The following is a 21,982-nucleotide window of genomic DNA, read 5'->3' on the forward strand; positions in this document are numbered from 1 at the left end:
CTAGTGGACTTTTTTAGTATAAATCTTGTATTCATTGATCATTGCTTTATAATTGCTTTCAAATAAGTGTCAACAATTGGTCTGAAGGCAAGATTTCATTACAAGACCAGATGCTATCCTTATGTGATACCCCCTTTATTGCTGCCCCAATGCAGCCCTTCAAATAGGTTAAAAACATCACAAAATAATAAGTTCATTCTGAAATTATTCACAAAGTATATATGTCCATGTCACACACCTCATTTTTGGCTGCTCCTTTACTGATAAGTACACTCTTACTTCTTTACACCTTTCATTATCATGAACCACATTTGTTTCTTCTCAACAGGTCAGCCCACATAATGAAACAAAATCTGGAGGGACCTTGCCAGAGAAGTGTGCAAGCTAAGGGTCCATCGAGGACGCAGCATATGCTGCCGCAGGAAGTCGGAGGACTTCAGTAGTGTGTTCGCATAATCACTCTGCAAGCACTTAGAAGGCCTTCCATCAAAACAATATGTGACACTCCCATAACCCCACGTTGCTATATGTTCTGTCAGTTGCATTCCCCGACCTGGCAAGGGACCTGAAGGCCATGGAGCAGCAAATAGGATGTATGTTGAATGTTTAGTCCTAAATATTTTTATCTTTAATCTAATATGTGTTTTTCACATGTAGCCAGTACCTTAGCAGCAGGTATGTAAGTTTAGTCATTGTCTTGAGTTTGTACCTTGAAATGTATTCTTACTAGTTTGAGAATTATTTTTTGTATTGATCTTAAAAAAACATGCAAACATATTTAATTACACTCATCATCAAAAGTGGTGATGTTATCAATTGATTATTATTTTTTTTAGAAAAAAACCACTATGAAACATTTAACCTTTTTTACTTGAGGTTGCAACTTACATTAATTTACCAATTTAGGCAAAGTCTAAAGAAAGAAACAGAGAAATCATTATTGAAATGTAACTTGCATAAATAATATATTTATTCTAGCTACTACATGGCAAGAATGAGTGACTTCACATACATACAATTATTTGTACATGTATAAATGTGACTTTTTAACATTACTCATTGCTATGTATGAGTCACAGACAATGTATGTCTTAATTTTTAACAAAATAATGACTGCTATCTACCCATAAGTAATCCTAAATTACAGTATTTTTGGGACATCCAAATCCACAGACTGAATTTATGTACATTTTAATCAAAACTCACACCTTTTTGTGGTAAATAATCTTTCTTACATAATTGTGGAAATCAAAATACAAATTTGCATTTTGGAGAAGTCACAATTTGGAGAAAGTAAGTATATTGTATGAAGTAACATCTAAATTAAAAAAATGTTGTTCATAAAAAACACACATGTTTTTAATTAGAAAAGTTTTAAATAAACATGTACACATTACAATTTTAAGCTTTACATCAATGTTGATTAATGTGTATTTTATCCCTGTTTGAGACATCTTTAGAGTGTGTTACAGTCAGTAAGTCTTATTAGGTTGCACATTTTTTGTATGTAAAACATTGATATAATATATATTTTAAAAAACAGAAATTGCTTAAAAAAATGCATTGTTTAAATAACATGAAGAAATAAATAACAATTATTTTGTTCTTTGGTTGTGTAATTTCTGGATTTTCTTGATAAACTTATTCCTACATCATATGTGTGTCCATTGACATAGGTAACATCACAATAAGGGCCCGATTACGAGTTTGGTGGTCCAACCGCTGGACTGCCATTGTGGCGGTTGGGAAAAAGCCGCAAAGCCCTCAGTTTCCCGACTGTTATATTCCGACAACACTACCGGGCATGACAGTGCAAGCAGAGGGGGGCACAACATGTGCCCCCATGCCCAGTCCCCAGTGGCCAAACTTACCATAGGACCTTGTTTGAGGCCCCTTCCCTGCCTTTCAGCCAACCTTTTCAATGGTGGGGTCCCCACTATAAAAAAGGTCGGCGGGAAGGCAGGTCAAATTGGTACAGTGGTGCCAGCATTGCCACCATATCCATTGGCCACCGTTTTGCCGACCACGGCGGGATCAAAGATCCTGGTGGTTACGACAGTCTTGTGGTGGCCTACCACCCCACTTGACCACCGAGGTTGCAGTGATCGGACTGCCTCTTAGGGTATTGCGGTCTTTGGACTTCTGTACTCGTATTCAGGCCCTAAGTAAATGTAGCTACATTTTAATAGGGACGACAGAATCTTAAAATGATAAAGTTAATGAAACTGCATAATTTCATCTATTCTATTTTGAATAACTTTTATTCTTTTTTCACTTACAACATTACTATTTTAGGCAACTGTTAAAATAAACAAACATTTGTATCATTCTTTAGATTTTGCTCAGACTACATCACATATGTGATGAATACAGCATCTGCATTATTCCAAGTCCAGCATAGCCTATGGCACTTGTAAAATGCCAAATGGAGTACCCATCGTTTTTATGATAAAGTAGCAAAATATTCTTCAGTCCCTGGGTGTGAGAAATCACAGGGCGGACTTACGGTCATGTCACCATGGGAGGGCTCTTCTCGAGGATTGCGGGGGTCTCCCTACATTCCGGAGGAACCGGACTGCCAAGAACTTCAATACCCATACTCCTCCCCTGTCTATTCACAGACGGAGATCGAGGAGGATCCGGTAGTGGGCGGGGTTGACCCCGGAAGTTCTGTCATAGACCCAATGAAAGGAAGAGGTAACAAGAAGGCGGGAGTTCAAACCAGGAACAGAGAAGAAGGAGATCGGAGGGACGAGCAGGCGAGAGAAGACGGACCCGGTACGAAGATCGTGGAAAGAGAGACCAAGAACCAGGCTGCTTGGAAGGGAGACGGCGGCGACACGGAGATTGAAGAGCTGTAGTGTGAGGAGTGGTGGTGTCCGCCGGAGGAGGCTGGGGAGTGGCCGCAACTCTGGAGAGTTGCGGCGGAGCCGGTGAGTGCAACCATCCCAAGGGACCCCGAGGTGGGTCTAAGGGGAAGCGGGGAGTGACTACAGGGGCTGGTGAGGGTAGGTGTTTTAGAGGGTGGGAATGCGATCACGAACTCGCCCCTAGGCACCGATTAATTGAAACTTGCCCTGTGGAAAGAATACCGTAGCGCGCATTTGATTTCAGAGCCAAGGGTGACTCTGAAACTGCATATTGCTCAAGCAGGATTAAATCTAACACAAGCGCCTCATGTTGAAAGGCGTTAAAGGACCCCATTGATGTACAGGAATAGGGTCACAGTTTGGTTCTGTTATCCCTTTTATTTTTCATCCCTGCCCTCACTATTCATAAGAAAGAAGACTCTGTGCACGTCGTGGTGTGGTGACGGTTACATAAACATACAACAGAGTATCAAACACATGAATGACGGCTCATTCTCTTTTCCTCCTATGAGCCTCTGGGAAGACAGTTGAGAGAAAGAGGAAGAAGAGCCAGGCACCCCGGATTCGGCGTCCCCATTGGGTCTAACCAAGACAGCAGCGGGAGGAGAATCAGAAGGAACCGTAACCTCCCTAAATATCTTTCCGGACAAAAGCAATAAAAGTTGGTCTTTTGGCAAATATATCCAGCCTCCTCGCCTGTATATCAAACCCGCGCTCCCACAAGTGGTGTCAGAAGTGGGATTGAAAGGCGTCATGGAGGCTGCCCTGGCGAAAATGGCAGAAAACCAGGAACATCTGGGCAAAGTAATGGAACGCTTCCTGACCGTAGTGGAGGAAGACCGGGGCAAGTTACAACAAGTGCTCACAGGTCAGGGCCAAACACATGGGGCTGCTATGGACAAACTGACTGAGGCTCTGGGACACCAGAGAGGTCCCACCACTCTTCCTTCTGTGGTCTTACAGCGCTATGTTTCTGGGGAAGATCCGGACTATTTTTTTTACCAATTTTGAACGGATGGCGACGGCGGCTTCCTGGCCAGCCGATAAATGGGGCCAATATCTGGCTCCTCTCTTATCAGGGGATCTACAGGCCGATATAAAATGCTGCATTTTGGAGCGATTGGGGGTTGATGATGAGATGTATCGACGGAAGCTACGACAAATGAAGGAGGGACCCCAAGAAACCCCCCGAGCCTTGTATTTTAGGGTAAAAGACATGGCCGACCTGTGGTTAAAACCAGCCACCTCAGATAAGGAGGGGATTATGGCAAAAATATATCTAGAGCAATATCTGTCCTCCCTTCACCCACCTATCCAAAAGTGGGTGCGACAACAGGCCAACCTCACCCTTGAAACCGCAGTGGAAATCGCCAGTGCATATAATAGGGCACAAGAGGTCCAGAAGGGGCGCGAAGAATCCACTGGGAGAATCACGGGTCCTGGGACCCATCGTCCTCTACGTCCTCAGTTAGTTAAAAGACCGGACCCAATAACTATTGTTCCCGGAGGTCCCGCCCCTCGAACTCCGACAATGGGACCCCAATGTTTTCAGTGTGGGGGAGTGGGGCACATCGCCCGGTTTTGTACCCTGAAAGAGGAACCGATGGAAATAGGAATGGCCCGTAACTATTACTGCTGTCCCTCTGAAAAGAAAAAAGGCCCCTATCGATGCACAGTAGCCGTGAATGGCCAACCAGTGACTGCCCTAGCTGATACAGGGTGTTTACACAGTGTGATACGACCTCAAGAACTGGGGAACCGTATCAGTCCCATCGATGGAACTGTAGCCATTCGTTGTGTTCATGGGGATACCAAACCCTATCCCACAGCCCAAGTGCAAATCCAACATCCATATAATTCAGGAACAACCCTGACTGTCGGCTTGATACCTTGATTGCCGGAACAAGTCATACTGGGGAATGATTACCCAAAGTTGACTCAGTTGTTACACGGCCCCAGTTCCAAAGATGAAGAATGGTGGTCTTCCGCGCCCTTCTCCCAAGACAGAGATAACGAGTGGCCGCTAGCCAAAATGAGAAAAAGTAGAAAAGAAAGGAGAGCCGAAAAATTTAGACGCCCGCTGGCGTTACCCGTCCTTCTAGACGAGAATCCATGGGAAACCAACAGAAATTTCCATGCCGCCCAGCGAGAGGACCCGGTGCTACAAGAAGTGTGGAACCAAGCCCTAGATAACGAAGATCCCCACCACGTAGGTCCTTATTTCTTTAAGAAACATGGCTTATTATATCGAAAGGGATCCCCCACCCAAAAAGCCCAGTTATTGATTCCAGGTCCCTTTAGGGAAAACGTACTGTTCCTAGCACACAGCCACGGATTGGGGTGTCATTTTGGGACAGAGAAAACAGAGAAATTGATTATGGAACAGTTCTATGGGCCAGGAATCTATCAGCATGTCAAAAGATACTGTAGAGAGTGTCCAGTGTGCCAGAAGAATAGTAGATATCATCCTCCCAGAGCACCTCTATGACCCCTGCCCATAACAGACGAGCCATTTCATCGTATCGGTATGGACATAATAAGACCCTTGTTACCTTCCTGTAGCGGGTGTCAGTATGTCCTGGTCATGGTGGACTACGCCACTCGGTTCCCGGAGGCCATACCCTTACGACGACCCGATGCCTCTAATATATCCAAAGCTATGATTACTGTCTTTTCAAGGGTAGGATTCCCAAAGGAAATATTGACCGACCAAGGAACCCCTTTTGTATCATGCTTAATGAGACAGGTCTGCTCCCAGTTGGGGGTCAAACAGATAAGAACAGCGGCGTACAATCCACAAACGGATGGATTGGTGGAAAGGTATAACGCCACCATTAAGACCCCTCTTAAAAAACTTTTGGCCCTTGAATCCAGAAAATGGGAGGATATGTTACCTCTGGCCTTTTTCGCCATTCGGTGCAAAGAACAAAAGAGCACCGGCTATTCCCCTTTTGAATTGTTATATGGCCATAAACCACGTACTTTATTAGACATGGCTCAAGAAGGATGGGAAAAAGAAACGGATAACTCTAAAACCCTGACCGACTATGGGGCAGATCTATGTTGGAGTTGCGCCACGTTTACGCCGCCGTTGCTTCACTTTTGTGTCGCAGCGGCGGCGTAAACCCTGCACCACGTTGCGCCCTATTTACATCATGACGCATCTATGGAGATGCGTCACGGTGTAAAGCCCTGTGCCACATGAAACCTGCGTCAGGTTTCATGTGGGCGTTTCCACGCAGGGGGGGGGGCGTTCCGTCGCAGGAACGCCCCTGAAAAGTGACTCAGTGAAATCTATATGATTTCACTGAGTCACCTTCCCAACGCTGATGCGTCAAAACCCTGCGCCTGCTTGAAGCAGGCGTAAGGCTTGACGCACCATGTTAGGTATGGGGTAGGTTGGAACAGTGCTGAAGTTGCGTCGCGCTTGCGACACAACTTCAGCACTGCGCCAACCTTACGCCGGCAGATACGTCACGCATCTGCTTGTCCTTGCGCCACGATGCACCGCATTGTAAATGCGGCGCATCTGCGGTGGCGCAAGGGCAAACTTGCGTGACGCATCTTCCCTGGCGCATCCATGCTGATTTGCAGGGATGCGCCAGGGAATATAAATCTGCCCCTATGTGTCCAACCTACGCACTCACTTAAGTCAGATCAGGGCTATTGTTCGAAACAACTTAGAAGACGCCCAGAAGGCTCAGAAAGGACAATATGATAGGGGGACCAAAGAGAGGACTTTTCAAGTGGGAGACTCTGTGCTGCTTATGATGGCTTCATCAGACCAAAAGCTGCTGGGACAATGGCAAGGTCCCTATGCTATTGTGGAACAAATAACCCCGGTGACATACTGTATTGAAACCGATCCAATTAGACATACTACCCAAATATACCATGTTAATGTGCTAAAAAAATGGGAGGGGCAGTTGCCTATCTCAGTGAGCATGGCGGGAGTACAACCTTCCTTGTTCGAACAGTGTATCGATCCCGGTCTGTCTCTGGCCTTACGGGACAGTCTGTCCCAAGTGTTACAACCACTGGCTGAGTCCTTCTCTGCCACTCCTGGCCTGACCACGCTTATTGAACACGCAATAAAAACTCCACAAGGAAAACGGGTTCGTCTAAAACCCTATCGTATTCCCGAAGCCCGTCATCAGATTATAAGAGAGGAGGTGAAAAAAATGCTGAACATGGATATCATTGAACAGTCTATCAGTGAATGGAACTCACCTATCGTCCTCGTACCAAAGCCGGATGGATCGCTACGACTTTGCATCGACTTCTGAGAAGTCAATAAAATATCAGAGTTTGACACTTACCCCCTTCCTAGAGTAGATGAGATGGTGGAAAGGATAGGTAAGGCTAAATATATCAGTACTTTGGATTTATGCAGGGGCTATTGGCAGGTGCCTCTTCGAAAACAGGATGGAGAGAAAACAGCGTTTTCCACCCCGGATGGGTTATATCAATTTAAAGTGTTGCCCTTTGGATTACATGGGGCACCAGCAACATTTCAGAGAGCAATGAATGTATTGTTACAGCCCCATGAGTCCTATATGCGGGCGCATATATAGATGATATAATCATCTATAGTGACACATGGGAACAACATCTGCTACACCTGTCCCAAGTAATTCAGGCTCTAAGACAACATTGTCTTAAAATAAACCCCGCCAAAAGCCACCTTGCAGCCCAGACCTTTCATTACCTTGGATATCTATTAGGTGAGGGGGTCATACGACCACAAACCGCTAAACTAACTGCAATTTCACAAATAGCCTTACCCAAAACCAAGAAGGATTTTCGAGCCTTCCTTGGATTACTAGGCTACTGTCACCGATTTATCCCTCAGTTTTCCCAATTGGCTGTTCCTTTGACCAACCTACTCCAAAAAAGGGTCAACACCGAAGAGATATTACAAAACCCGCCCCAGATGTTCTGCAAGCCTTCAAATCCTTGAAAATAACTCTTACCTCCGATACTGTTTTGATTAGTCCAGACTATTCCCTCCCCTTTGTCCTTCAAACAGACGCCTCAGATCAGGGATTAGGGGCTATTCTGTCCCAAGAGACACCCCAAGGAGAGAAACCAATTCTATACATCAGCCGCAAGCAGTTTCCGAGAGAAAAAAACTACGCCACTATTGAAAAAGAAGCATTAGCTATTAAATGGGCCATTGATACCCTGCGATATTACCTTGATGGTCGGGAATTCACCTTATATACTGACCACGCCCCACTAAAATGGCTAGCCAGGAACAAAGGCCACAACGAAAAAGTTCTTAGATGGTTTCATTCCCTGCAACCATACCGATTCCACACTAAGCACAGGAAAGAGAGCGAACAAGGAAATGTGGACTATCTGTCCAGATTTCCCCAGGAACAAACTTCCAGTAGAAGCACAGCAAGGGAAAGGGGGTGTGAGAAATCGCAGGGCGGACTTACGGTCATGTCGCCATGGGAGGGCTCTTCTCGAGGATTGCGGGGGTCTCCCTACGTTCCGGAGGAACCGGACTGCCAAGAACTTTAATACCCATACTCCTTCCCTGTCTATTCACAGACGGAGATCGAGGAGGATCCGGAAGTGGGCGGGGTTGACCCCGGAAGTTCTGTCATAGACCTAATGAAAGGAGGAGATAACAAGAAAGCGGGAGTTCAAACCAGGAACAGAGAAGAAGGAGATCAGAGGGACGAGCAGGCGAGAGAAGACGGACCCGGTACGAAGACCGTGGAAAGAGAGACCGAGAACCAGGACGCTTGGAAGGGAGATGGCGGCGACGCGGAGATGGAGGAGCTGTGGTGTGAGGAGTGGTGGTGTCCGCCGGAGGAGGCTGGGGAGCGGCCGCAACTCTGGAGAGTTGCGGCGGAGCCGGTGAGTGAAACTGTCCCAAGGGACCCCGGGGTGGGTCTAAGGGGAAGCGTGGAGTGACTACCGGGGCTGGTGAGGGTGGGTATTTTAGAGGGTGGGAATGCGATCACTAACTCACCCTAGGCCCCGATTAATTGCAACTTGCCCTGTGGAAGGAATACCGTAGCGCGCATTTGATTTCAGAGCCAAGGGTGACTCTGAAACTGCATATTGCTCAAGCAGGACTAAATCTAACACAAGTGCCTCATGTTGAAAGGTGTTAAAGGACCCCATTGACGTACAGGAATAGGGTCACAGTTTGGTTCTGTTATCCCTTTTATTTTACATCCTTGCCCTCACTATTCATAAGAAAGAAGACTCTGTGCACATCGTGGTGTGGTGACGGTTACATAAACTTACAACAGAGTATCAAACACATGACTGACGGCTCATTCTCTTTTCCTCCTATGAGCCTCCGGGAAGACAGTCGAGAGAAAGAGGAAGAAGAGCCAGGCACCCCGGATTCGGCGTCCCCATTGGGTCCAACCAAGACAGCAAGCGGGAGGAGAATCAGAAGGAACCGCAACCTCACTAAATATCTTTCCAGACAAAAGCAATAAAAGTTGGTCTTTTGGCAAATATATCCAGCCTCCTCGCCTGTATATCAAACCTGCGCTCCCACACTGGGTTATTTTATTAATTTTTCTCATAACACAATCACATCCTTTAATTTTGATGTGATGATCAGTAATGTATTCATATTGATTTCAATATACATAACTCAGACCTCCTCCTGTATGTATTCCAAGCTCTATTTAATGTTTTTTCACATTTATATTTTAAATCATTTTTGTTTTTGTATGTTAAAGAGTGTGATTGGACCAAATGTGGCATATAGTGGGCCTCATGTAGAATTTTGAGAACCAAAAAACAACGGTAAATTTCTTTACAGTTCGGTAACAGTAATACATTCCCAGCTGACATAATAATCAAATATCAAAAGGTAGAAGTCATATACATTTGACAACATCATTTCAAACTGAAACATATATATCTTTGATTGAAGTTCTGTGCCCTGAAATTGTAAAGCTACATTTATTATGCTAAGCACTAAAAAATGATGCTATTGGTGTTTATATTGTACTTAGGAAATTAGCCTTTTTTTAAGTTTCGTGTTAAATCACCAAATGTAAAATGCATAATTTAAAACAATGTACAATTTTAAAAAAACATTTGGAATTATTACCTTAAGATCGTTGCACGTTTATAGAAATATTATTTTGATAAGTTAAGTGTTTTTGTCTTAGCCAAATGTTTTTACAGTAAAATTATGGAAGTTGTAGTAAGATTATTTTTTTTATCCTGCCATTAATGTACATATATGTGTTTCCTGCAACTTTCGGGGCAAGCAAACGAGACGTTGGCTGTGCATCTGGAGATAAACAGGAGATTTGCCAATAACGAAGGTCCTAGCTGCACTGAAGTTGAAGAGTCTGCAAAGGAGGCAAGCACAACATCAGATTCAGAGGCCTACATCACAGACCAGTCCCTAGTGGTGATAGAACAATCTACTAAATATGTAGGGGCCGATTCCGATCCTGGAAAAATATTCCCCGTACAAATCGTATATGGAGTTTTTTCCGACCGAATCGTACAAGTCCCGTACAAATTGTCAAGTACGATTCGTATGGGAAAAAGTCCATACGAATCGCATTGGGAAAATTCCCCCACACGTCCTCGGGTCGGGAAAAGTCTCCGACACGTCCCCGGTCATTTTACGTACAAATGGGAAAACTGAAGTCCGAATGCGCAAGTACGATCCGTCCCATCCGTCCGATTGTACAACTGTATGGAAAAAAGACCGTCCGGAGCGAACTCCCATAGAAACCATGGAGATGTCCAAACAGGTGCCCGGTACGCGCCGAACACCCCCCCAGGCCCCCCGTGTGTATGCGCCGTACCCCCAGCCCCCGTATGTACGGAGCGTACCCCCAGCCCCCCGTATGTACGGAGCATACCCCACCCCCGTATGCTCCGTACATACGGGGGGCTGGGGGTATGCTCCGTACATACGGGGGCTGGGGGTACGCTCCATACATACGGGGGGCTGGGGGTACGCTCCGTACATACAGAGGCTGGGGGTACGCTCCATACATACACGGGTGGGGGTACGGCACGTCCATCCGCGGGGGGGCTGGGTGTCCGGCGCATACTTACGGGGGGTCTAGGGGGGTGTTCGGCACGTACCGGGCCCCCTTTTCCTCACGCTTCGCGGCGTACTTCGCTTTTCCGGCACTTTTTGGGGGCCGTAAAAATATTGCCGTCCGGAGTGCTGTCGGTACGAATCGTACTTGCTGGTACGTAAAAAGCTGCCAAACTCCGTCCGGACGTCACGTCCGCGGTGTCCCGGATCACATTTGTATGTATTTTTCTGTCGGTCGGTCTTTTTTCCGATTCGTACGGAAATGGTGTTTCCGTACGAATCGTACTTGCAAGTTTGTAGGGTTTTTTTCCCGGGTACGAGTCGGACGGAGAAAACGCTCCGACCGACAGTTTGTACCCGGTTTTTCCAGGATCGGAATCGGCCCCGTAATAATGGTTCCTGTGTCTTCCACCACCAGCACTACAATATTCACCCTCAGTCCTGTGCCCACAGTTATAAGGCCACAATTTAGTCCATAGATGGAGTGAGGTCTCATTTGCCCCAGGCACTTCTTGACTCACTTTCATGCAACTAGCACTAGTCTCAGAAGAGGCATTTGCGGTTTTAAAAAGCCTCTCTGTGGGGCTAACCACATTGCTGAATTCCACCCAGGGTGTTGGACAATAACATACCTAAGAAGTTAGCATCTTGAGTGGCATTCACTCTGCAATGTCTGCATTACACAGACGTTTCTATCCACCAAGAGCCTCTTCTGACACCAGTGTTTCACCACACCTCCACCAACTCCTTCTTCACTTGCCCCATTCCAACTCTATCACCTATCTAAACACCTCACCCCATTAAAACTCCCACACATTCTTACACTTGCATGACAACATTAACATTGCACACACAACAACATTCAAATGTTCCACATAAAAAAAAAGTAGCACTTGCAGGCACACAAACACACAGATTCACAATTAACAGACTTTCTGCCACCCACTCAAACAGATAGAACATGTTTTCCTAAATGTACCAATGTACCTAAAACTTCTCATACCCCCGAATCATACCCAGCTCCATCCTCTGCTACACCAAATCCTCTATGGTCCCTGTGATGATGCCTCATCACCGACGGACTATTCAAACTCCTTCAACATGGCGGACGAGGAACCCCAGAGAGAAAGTGGAGTGAGCGGTCCAGACGCTCATTCCGGATCCCACAGGACGGAACCAGCAAGCCCCGGAGGAGGGGCTTAAAACGCCGTCTTCGCGCTACAAGGCGAGCGCAAAGAAGCGAAGCGGAGAGCCTCCGAAGAAGGAGGCGCGGAAGAAGAGGACACGTAGGCGGAGGGGACACCACGACAGCGGGACCAATCCAGACCGGAACCGAAGACCAACGAGGATAACCAGTCTGGGAGCAGCACCCTCGAGTCCGGTACTCCTTCAGGGGAAGTGGAGGCTGAGACTCCCCTGCCCACGACCCAGGAGGGTCGTGGGCTCAGGCAAGTGCTGGGCTCTTCTTTGTTTTGGGGTTGGTGGGTGGGCATACGGGGCACAGCACACTGAATCAAAAAGAACAGAAAGAACTCCTTCAAACCTAGAGACGCTAAAAGACAATCCCTTGTTCAGACATTGTAGAACGCAGCCCTTCTCTACGTTTTGTTTTCCTTTCTGTCCCCTCCCTTGAGTGCAGTATTTGGTCATCCTGGAACTGACAGTTAAAGGCCTCCCCCCCCCGTAAGAAAAATAATAAAAGTTATTACTCTCCTGACTCAGGACTGAAGCGTATCCTTTAGAGGACTGGAGGGGCGATAAACCACGTCCGTAGTGGGACACAATCACAGTCCCTAAACCTACCCATACCCCAAAACCCTCCTGTGCTCCTACCTCTTTCCATATCCCAAATAATCCTATGTACTAAATCTGCCCTTACCCCTAAACCCCTCACCAGCTCCTACATCTTCAGCTATCCCCAAACCCTTCCATGCACCTAAATCTACCCATACCCCAACACCTCCTGTGCTCCTATTTCTTCCCATACCTCAGAATCCTCCCATGTGCCTAAATCTACCTATACCCTCTAAGCACTTCTTTTCTCCTACCACCTTTACACTTTAACACACACAGAGGAAGACATCGACACATGCAACCAAAGAAACAAGAAAACATACATCCACATATATGTTCAAAACAGCATATCAAGACACAGCCTCGAAAATCACAAAACCAACACATACACACATCAACAGATACACCTGCAGCCACAAACCCACACACCCACACACTTCCTCCAAAACAACCAAACACCCTATTCCAAATACATCCACAAATACCACCAAAACAGAATACCCATAAATATCTTCTCATACAAGGAAAAAACATAAACAGCCACAAATACACCATAAGGCTTACATTCATCACCATATACTTAAACAGCACATCCTTCCCTTCTTCCTCTACATACCAATGCCACTCTAACTACCCATTACCTTGCAACATAATCTCTAGAAAACACACACATCAAAACATACGCCCACAGGCACACACCCACACACATCCTCCAAAACAGTCAAACAACCTATTCCACATACAACCACAAACACAACTAAATCAGAATACCCATACATTTCTTACCATACAGGGAAAAACATAAACAGCCACATATACACCATAAGCCTTACTTTCACCACAACACCCTTAAACATTACATACCTCCCTACTCCTTCTACCCACCAATACCAATCCCACTTCCCAATGCCTTACCTCACCATCCCTAGAAGACACTTGCCCTGTCCCATTAAAAAAAATGAAAAAAAATCCATATAACCCCTGAAAAATAGATGGCTGGATAACATGTGCTCCAGAAAGAAAGTGATGACCTAGAACAGGATATTGTTGGACACCATTAGGCGGCAAGATTGCTGGCTGAAGCCATTTCCAATTAAGGCTGAGAACTGCAATAACACACTATTTTTGAATTTGAGCTCAATTTACTTTCTTCTTCAATTTGTTCCCAGAGGATGAAAACTTGATTTAGCCTGCTTGTATAATATTGTCTTCGTTTATTAAATTGTCTTAACACAAAATAATTTGTGCCTTATAATTATTAATGGTTTTAAAACAGTTGGTTTAATATTGCAAATATCTATAATATGGAAAAAGTTTTAAATTACTAGGTTTTATTTTGTGAGAGAGATTTTTTCAAGTTGTTTCAACTAAATTAGACAACACATTTCCATATTATGATGCAATGTGTAGCAATTCGTTATCTTTTTAACTTATGTTTCTCTCACTTACAAAGCCGAAATTAGCATTATTCAAGCTCATTAAAAGACACAGATTTTTAGTAGGGATCAGCCACTCATGACACTGTTCAATTGCCTTTTAGTAGGTAGCGACTCTAAGAACATCTAAATAATAATTTGTGACATGTTCTAAATTGAACTAAGATCCAACTTGCATTTTGTGATTTAAGGCCTACAAAAATGTAATTACAGCAGACTTTATAAATGGCTTTTTTTTTTTAAATGTAAATTATCATCATGTTGCATTTCTCTTTTGAATGTGTATTTTAGAATGTACTCACAGGCAGGGAATGAAGTTAGCTTGAAACAGTAATTATATATAATGGCACTAAAGGTGCTGCAACCCACTTGGTTCAGTGTTCCTAAAGCCCCTGGCTATTTATTGCATAATAAACACTAAACAGTTTAACACAATTTGAGGATTTAAAATATTTATTAACTTTCAAAACATTTCTCAACATAATTTGAGCAATGGTAATTTAACAATGTTCCCCAGGATAAAACTTCACACAATTATACAAGCCACCAAAAATACGTTATTAATTATGAACAGATGAAACCAACACACAGTTATGGTTAAATTAACATTTAGAATGTCGTTACATGGTTTATATTCATAAGCAGGGATTGTTTTAGACAGTTGATGTAATAATTAACTATAGTCATGCCAAATAGCAAATTGTGACATTACATAAGGTAAAACATTTTAGGATACAACTTGAATACCAGTGCTTATTTATTGAATTCTCCCAAAAACGTTTTGACACTTTAATTTTAAGTATGTAGTACAAAAAAAAACAGTTCTTAAAATTAACCTAGTACACTATTTATATGATTGTAACATATAATAATAAATACCATATAAAGTATAACAAACATGAAGTATTACAATATTGTTATACCCAACAATGTATATATATATTCTGCTGCCCAACAAGGAAATACATATGTTGCTGAAGGCATGTCTGCCATAGCGGAAGGGATGACGGATCATTTCCTGCAGTTGAATGCTGCCAAAACCGAAATCCTGTTGTTTGGTCCTGCACTTACCTCCTGGTCGCCTGCATGGTGGCTGATGGTGTTAGGCCCCGCCCCCTCTCCTACTTTGGTGGCAAAAAATCTAGGAGTCCAGTTGGATGCACGGCTATCAATGAAAGATCAAATGATGACCACCGTGGGGACCTGTTATCGCACCCTGAGCCTTTTGCACAGAGTGTTCATCTGGCTGCCTCTAACAGTACGTAGAACCCTAGTTCAGGCTCTGATAATAGGTCGCCTTGACTATTGTAATGCCCTACTGGCATCTGCAAATGAGGCCCTTCTTAGCAGATTACAGATTGCTCAAAATGTGGCCGCACGCTTAGTCCTTTAAAAATCACCTTGCACCACCTCCGGGCCACTTCTGAAGTCGCTTCATTGGCTTCCTATTCGCCAGAGAATAAAGTTTAAGCTCTGCTGCTATGCTCATAGAGCTGTTTTTGGCAAATGTCCGAGTTATATGGCAGATAAGTTTAAATTGTATTGCCCGAACCAGTGTCTTAGATCAGAAAGAAAAGGGTTGCTGGTGGTCCCACGTTTTAAGAAAATTCGAACTGGAGGTAAATTAGTTGCCTTCCTGGCCTCTAAAGATTGGAACTCCCTGCCAGAGGAGCTTAGAAAATGCTCCGGCTTCACGCGCTTCAGAAAACTCCTGAAGACGGAATTATTCAAAATCTGAGCTACGGAAAGCTATGTCAGTCTGCTCTGTTTTAGCGCGGCGATACCCCTGTAGGGGTGATTCCTGTGCTTTATAAATTCCCTACATACATACATAAATTTTTTAGGTGAAAATAACAGAAAATTTGTAATATGCCTACAGTTTCATTGGGTCATCATGTTGGTATATAAAAATATAAAGATCCGCTTCTGTAAAAACATCTGGCTGGAAGAAAACACAGTGGAAGATAACCTAGACATAAAAGAATTACATTGGTCACACAAGAGGACTTCAAAATTTTAGATCCATGGTTCATCTGCGTGAGAGATATCAGGGATAAGCTGAGTAACACCGAAGACCATTACTTTAAAGAGAAATCTGGCAACTGTACAATCTCTCTGTGTTCTATAGGAGGCGTATAAGACATTATTAGGGGGCAAGCCAAGACTCTAATCGGGGGTAAGAAGAAGGCAACAAGAATAGGCTGTTAAACAATAGAGAGGACATAGCGGCCTTGGAAGACAGAGTGTTGACAAAGGGTGGACCTGTGTCATCAATTGCAATCTCGGCCAACAAGGCCTATGGTAATTGGCTGTAAAAGAGGCATGCAGCTACGCACTGCCATCGCAGCACCGATTATATGATGTTGGAGACAAGGCCAGCAAATTACTAGCCTGGCTTGATAAGAGAGACATGGACCGATCCTGAGTATTAGAGGGGGGGTACCTTAAAGACCAAAAATGTGGCCATTGCAGACACCTTTGCAGCTAACTACGAAAAACTGTTCACTCCCACAGAAACTCAGAAAGGTGCAGATAGCAAGGAGCTCTTGAAAGTTCTTGCACTGATGATCCTTTCGAGTGACACCAGGGAGACCCTGGAGGGTGAACGGACAGCGGGGGAGGAAATTTGGCCTAACACAAAATGTGGTTAAAGCTAGTGACCGGGGCAGCTAAGCACAATATAGCAATACAAAGGGGCCAAAGCACTCCCCCAAGCATTCTGGAGTGGGAATCCGATCTTGGTTGGTGTCAGAGGGTGGAGGAGGTGATCTACCAAAGTAGAGGCTGCCCCAAAAAATAGAAGAAAGTTTGGAGGGCCTATAAAGACTTTAGGGGTACGGACAGGGGACTTAGCTAGCGAAGACAGTGTCTGATTTTGCATTTTGATGGGTTAAATGTACTAGAAATCCTATGAGATGTATTTGGCCATAAAAGTAGGGAGAGTGATTAACATTAGAAGGTTATTAATGGACTATGTAGCCTTCTGATGACAACCTTTACTTTGATATTTAGTTGCGTTTATCGTCACCATGTATTGTAAGATGAGCAATGTTTCAATAAAATGATTCATAAAAAAATAATAATAACAACATTAGGGTTTCTGAACTTTACCCTGGAATAGTTTATAAAATTATTAGAAATATTCACTTTGAAAAATAAGGTGACCTGTGTGTTTATTGGCAATCTAGGCAACAATAAAATAGTAGATATTGTAATCCAAGGAGAGTATGCCGAAACTCAAAAAATATAATGCATGAGTAAGGACAAAACAGATGGTGTTTTGAGGCACGGAAGGCACATTTTAGTTCTGGGGCACACAAGGCACATCTATCTTGAAAGTTATTAGAACACAGTCAAATAACAATTTAAAATAGTACTGAAGTATGGTAGTAGAATGAAGTAGGCCGCTGACCCCTTATACATAGTACAATACAAAAAATAAAATAATAAATTACATATTTCCTCTTGTGTGCATCAATAAAACTAAAGAAGCAGCAAAAGTAATGTTAACCCAAGAGGCCAACTGACAAGAAGTAACTTGACCTTCCATGTACCATGCTGGTGGGGTATGGTATAGTGAGTTATGAACCCCTTGTGCTATAAATAAGGTCAAGCAGTACCATGTGTGTTTAATTCTTAACAACTATGAACACTTAATTAAGAAATTACACTTCAAATAATGTTATCTTTATAGAGCTCCTGAGCAGCACATTTAACAAGGTTTGGCTATTCGGCCTGTGCTCCATGGCAGTTGGCCCCAATGTAGGCCTTGGTCTAAAATGCATTTTGGGATTAATTTATACAAAAATGGATGTACATTAGTTTTAAATAAAAATAGACATCCCTAACACATTATTATTTAGATATAAACATTACTTTACAGTGTTGAAAAATAAAAATAGGATGATCTTAACAAAGAAAGAAAAATATATTTATATACATTTTACTTATTTAGAAAAATACTTACCTGTGATTTTCTGGTGGATTGCCTTGCTCCTCCCTGAGCATTGCTAGGTACAGGTTGATGCCTTGCATCAACAGTAACATGTGTGTAAATTTGAATTTAGTTGTGCCATGTTTGAGCCTTTTTATACTTTGTTTCCTCCATCTGAGGTGCGGAGGTGGCTTTGCCATGGATATGTCAGAGATACAAATCTTAATAATGTAGACAGAGTTATGGCTGAAATTGCTCCATCCAACCTGTTTGCCAGATTACTCCATCAACGGTGGAAGATAAAGTCATTGGAGGTGGCAGAGTTATGATGGTATTTTGTTTGTGTCAAACTGTCAAACTCTAAGGGGCCAATTAAGATATCAGTTGGAACCGAGTTTGTCAATTTCACTTCCGACCACCTAATTACAATTTAGGCGGTCAGAAGTGAAACCGGCCGGTCATCTCGGCTGGCTTCCGACGGGCTCAAGGAGCCAGTCTGCCAGACGGAACCAGCCCGTACTCCATTTGGAGGGCAATTTATGCTGTTCGGATTACGATGCTCGGTTTCTGACAGTTTTTCCATGCCGGGCTTCCCGACATGGAAAGTCTGTCGGAAAGCGGGTTTGGGGGCCCCTAGTAGGGCCCTCTTCGGTTTGCAGCCTCTGTTTGGGGCCGAGGTGGCACCTTGTTGATCTTTGCACCATGTGCCATGCGGTGCAGGGATAATCACAACCTCCCATTTCCCTATGTGAGCTTGCGCCAACGCCGATTTACGGGCATGACACATTCTCCAATACGGAAATGTGAGTATACGACCGCACACGGTTGCATCGTGATTAGGCAGTAGTGACTGCCTACCGGAGGTCGGTCAGTCTTGTTTCAGCGACAGTGTCGGGTGGACTTTCATAAGCCCCTAAATAGGAAGAACAGACCTCATTGGCAGAGGATGGATTTACTGATGAATTTAGCCAGGACTACCACAGGACTACCACAACTGCCAAACTCTAAATCGCTCCCTAATTCTCAAAATCCTCGACTGGGTCAAGCCTAAAGCCATATTCAATGAATTTCCAGGGTCCGCACCTACTGTCCTTCAAAGGGTAATAGGTGTCAAATGTCTCATACCCACTCAATCCTTTCATTAGGTCTAAACCATTGTTTTTCTCTGGGAGCAGTTTTTACACCTCATTAAGGTCAAGCATAGCATAGTCAAGGATAGCTGCTGACACCTTCCTGAAGTTTGGTTTAGATTGGAGTGGGAATAGTAAATGTCACCCCCATAGTTTCCAACACATTCCCAAATATGGTTATACTGAAGTGGGAAGAGTAAATGTCAAACTATTAGTGTTCAACACATTCTATGACTTGGTTTAGATTAGAGTGCCAATAGTAAATGTAAACTCTTTAGTGTCCAACACCTTCCACAAGTTGTTTTAAATTGGAGTAGGACTAGTAAATGTCGACGTTTTAGTGTATATAATTACATTTAATATAATAAAAAGATTTCGCAAATATTTTTTTGAATTTTATATTTCCATAATTTTAATTTATGGTACAGTTAAAAGTGTTCTTAAATATATTTTTTTATAAAAAATAATAGTCATTATAGAGTCAAGTAAATGAAATAATCTCTATTTTTATTTATAAAAATTCATATTTTATACATATTTGTATAATGTCCTTTTCTGTAGTGAGAGCTACTTCTAATCAGTGAAAATAATTGTGAGAAACTGAAGGTTACGCAACTTGTGCATACCTACCAGGCACCCTCTTGCCCAGCACCATTGACTTTAAGCCAAATGTCCATAGTACCATACACTATGGTTTGAACAACATATTTTGACTAGGGGCATTATGATAGGACTGCCATGTGTGTCAGTGAGAGTGTGGTCTTTGGGGAACGTATGAACATGTGTGCGTAAAATGAGATTAATGTGTATGGGCAACTGAGAGCCTATGTTGTTCTTGTGGCACATGAATACCTTTTGTCATATGTGGCACTGTTGTGCAGAAGTGTTCAAGATGTGGGACATTTTTCTGCACTTTAAATTTCTCCCACTTAAAATAATGGCTGTATAGTTCTAAATATGGCATTGTGTCTATCAGCTACTGGGAACAAGATGCCTGCTATGTGTAAAGGCAACACTTTGAAATGGGGGGAATTAAACTGAAGAGTTTGCTTTATGTCTAAATAGATCCCATAAACCTCATCATTTAAATTTAATCCCATTTCCAAGTGTAACATTCACAAACACCAGGTGTCTGGCTCCCAGTGGCCAGTAAAATAGGTGCCCTATTTATAGCAACAAAAACCAGCCATTTGTTTAAATTGGAGGAATTTAAAGTGAAGAAACATTCAAATATAATTGGCTAAATTGAAAGTGGAGAAAAATATTTAGGCGGTAATTACGATTTTGTTGGTGCTACCACTAGCCAGCCACTGTGGTGGTACCGGGTCCTCTGAAGAGCAGTCGGTGTTTTTGCCACCCGTATTATGACCTTACAGCAGGGCTGGCGGTTGCACAACAGAGGACCGAGGCAGATTCCCATGCAGCCCACTCAGCGCACTGCTGGACACACATGGACAGTGCTCCCAGCCAGTCGGGGGGGGGGGTGTTTCCCACAATGTAAAAGCAGCTTGTAGGCACAAAACATTGGAGTGCTTCAAATATGCACCAGTCAAATGACCTGATGGCATACATGCCCTCAGGTCATCATTTGAACATTTTACTTGCCATGCCGTAGACTTGCACATGGAAGAGTTCATGCCAGTAAAATGTCGGTGGTAAGGCAAGTCTTGATCTGGCCGACAAAAACAATGCCAGCACCACCACCATTCTCCGATTCCAGCTCTCTTGACGCCATGGTGGTGGCACAAATGTCAACGAAGGTGGCGGTCGCACAGCAGTCTGTATGCTCACTTTGTGATCCGGCGGTCGAACGCCATGGAAGTGGACAGTCGAACCACCAAACAGCGACAACGAATCATGAACTGCCACACAGCAACGACGGTTCATGAACTGCCAAGATCGTAATCACCCCGTAAGACATAGGGCCTGATTATTACTTTGGCGGTGTGAGAGCAGGGCTGCCATGCCACCACTCTGCTCCCACAATGCCAAAATCCACTTCCAGTCAACCACCAGATTAGGAGTTTTCCCGTTGTCTGGTGGGCGGTCCTTTGGCAGGTCCTTTGAAAAATGGGAGCAAGAAGCTTTTCAGTGCATGACATGTACTCTGCAGTTCTTGCTGTGCAGGAAAGGGGGTGCATGCGCACAGGGGTATGCATCCCAAAGACCTGAAGCACCAAAGGTGCCTGTAGTTCCCTCACCACCAGCCTTCTCATGGTGGGCTCACCGCCATGAAAAAGCTGGCATTGAGGAAACTTGTAATTTGCTTGGTGGTCCTGCAACAGTACTGTCAGCATATTTCTACCAGAGACTACAGCAACACTGCAGGGGAACAGCAGTTACAGCAGGCTGGCGGTGGTCTGACCACCAGACTCAAAATAGAGCAGTCGGACCCCGGTATGGCAGCAGTCGCCCCACCACCATGGGTTTGGCGGTCATATGGCCCGCCAAACTCATAATTACCCAGGTGATGTTTCATATAAGTAATTTTCTTCACTTTAAATTTCTCTCATTTAACCCCTTCGACGCTCATGACGGAACGGTTCCGTCATGAGCGTCGGTTGAGCTGTGCTCATGACGGAACCGTTCCGTCATGACCACGCCCGCGCAGGAAAAGATCAGCACAGCAGGGGAATCCGCCCAGCATGGAAGGGGTTAAAAAAGACAACTGTATTTTTCAGTTATAAATATTGCAGTGTCTACCGGCTACTGGGAGCAGGAGGCCTGCTGTTTGTAAATGCAACACTTCAAAATGGGAGAAAATTAAA

Source organism: Triturus cristatus, chromosome 11 (assembly GCF_964204655.1).
Source record: "Triturus cristatus chromosome 11, aTriCri1.1, whole genome shotgun sequence".
Taxonomy (NCBI): domain Eukaryota; kingdom Metazoa; phylum Chordata; class Amphibia; order Caudata; family Salamandridae; genus Triturus; species Triturus cristatus.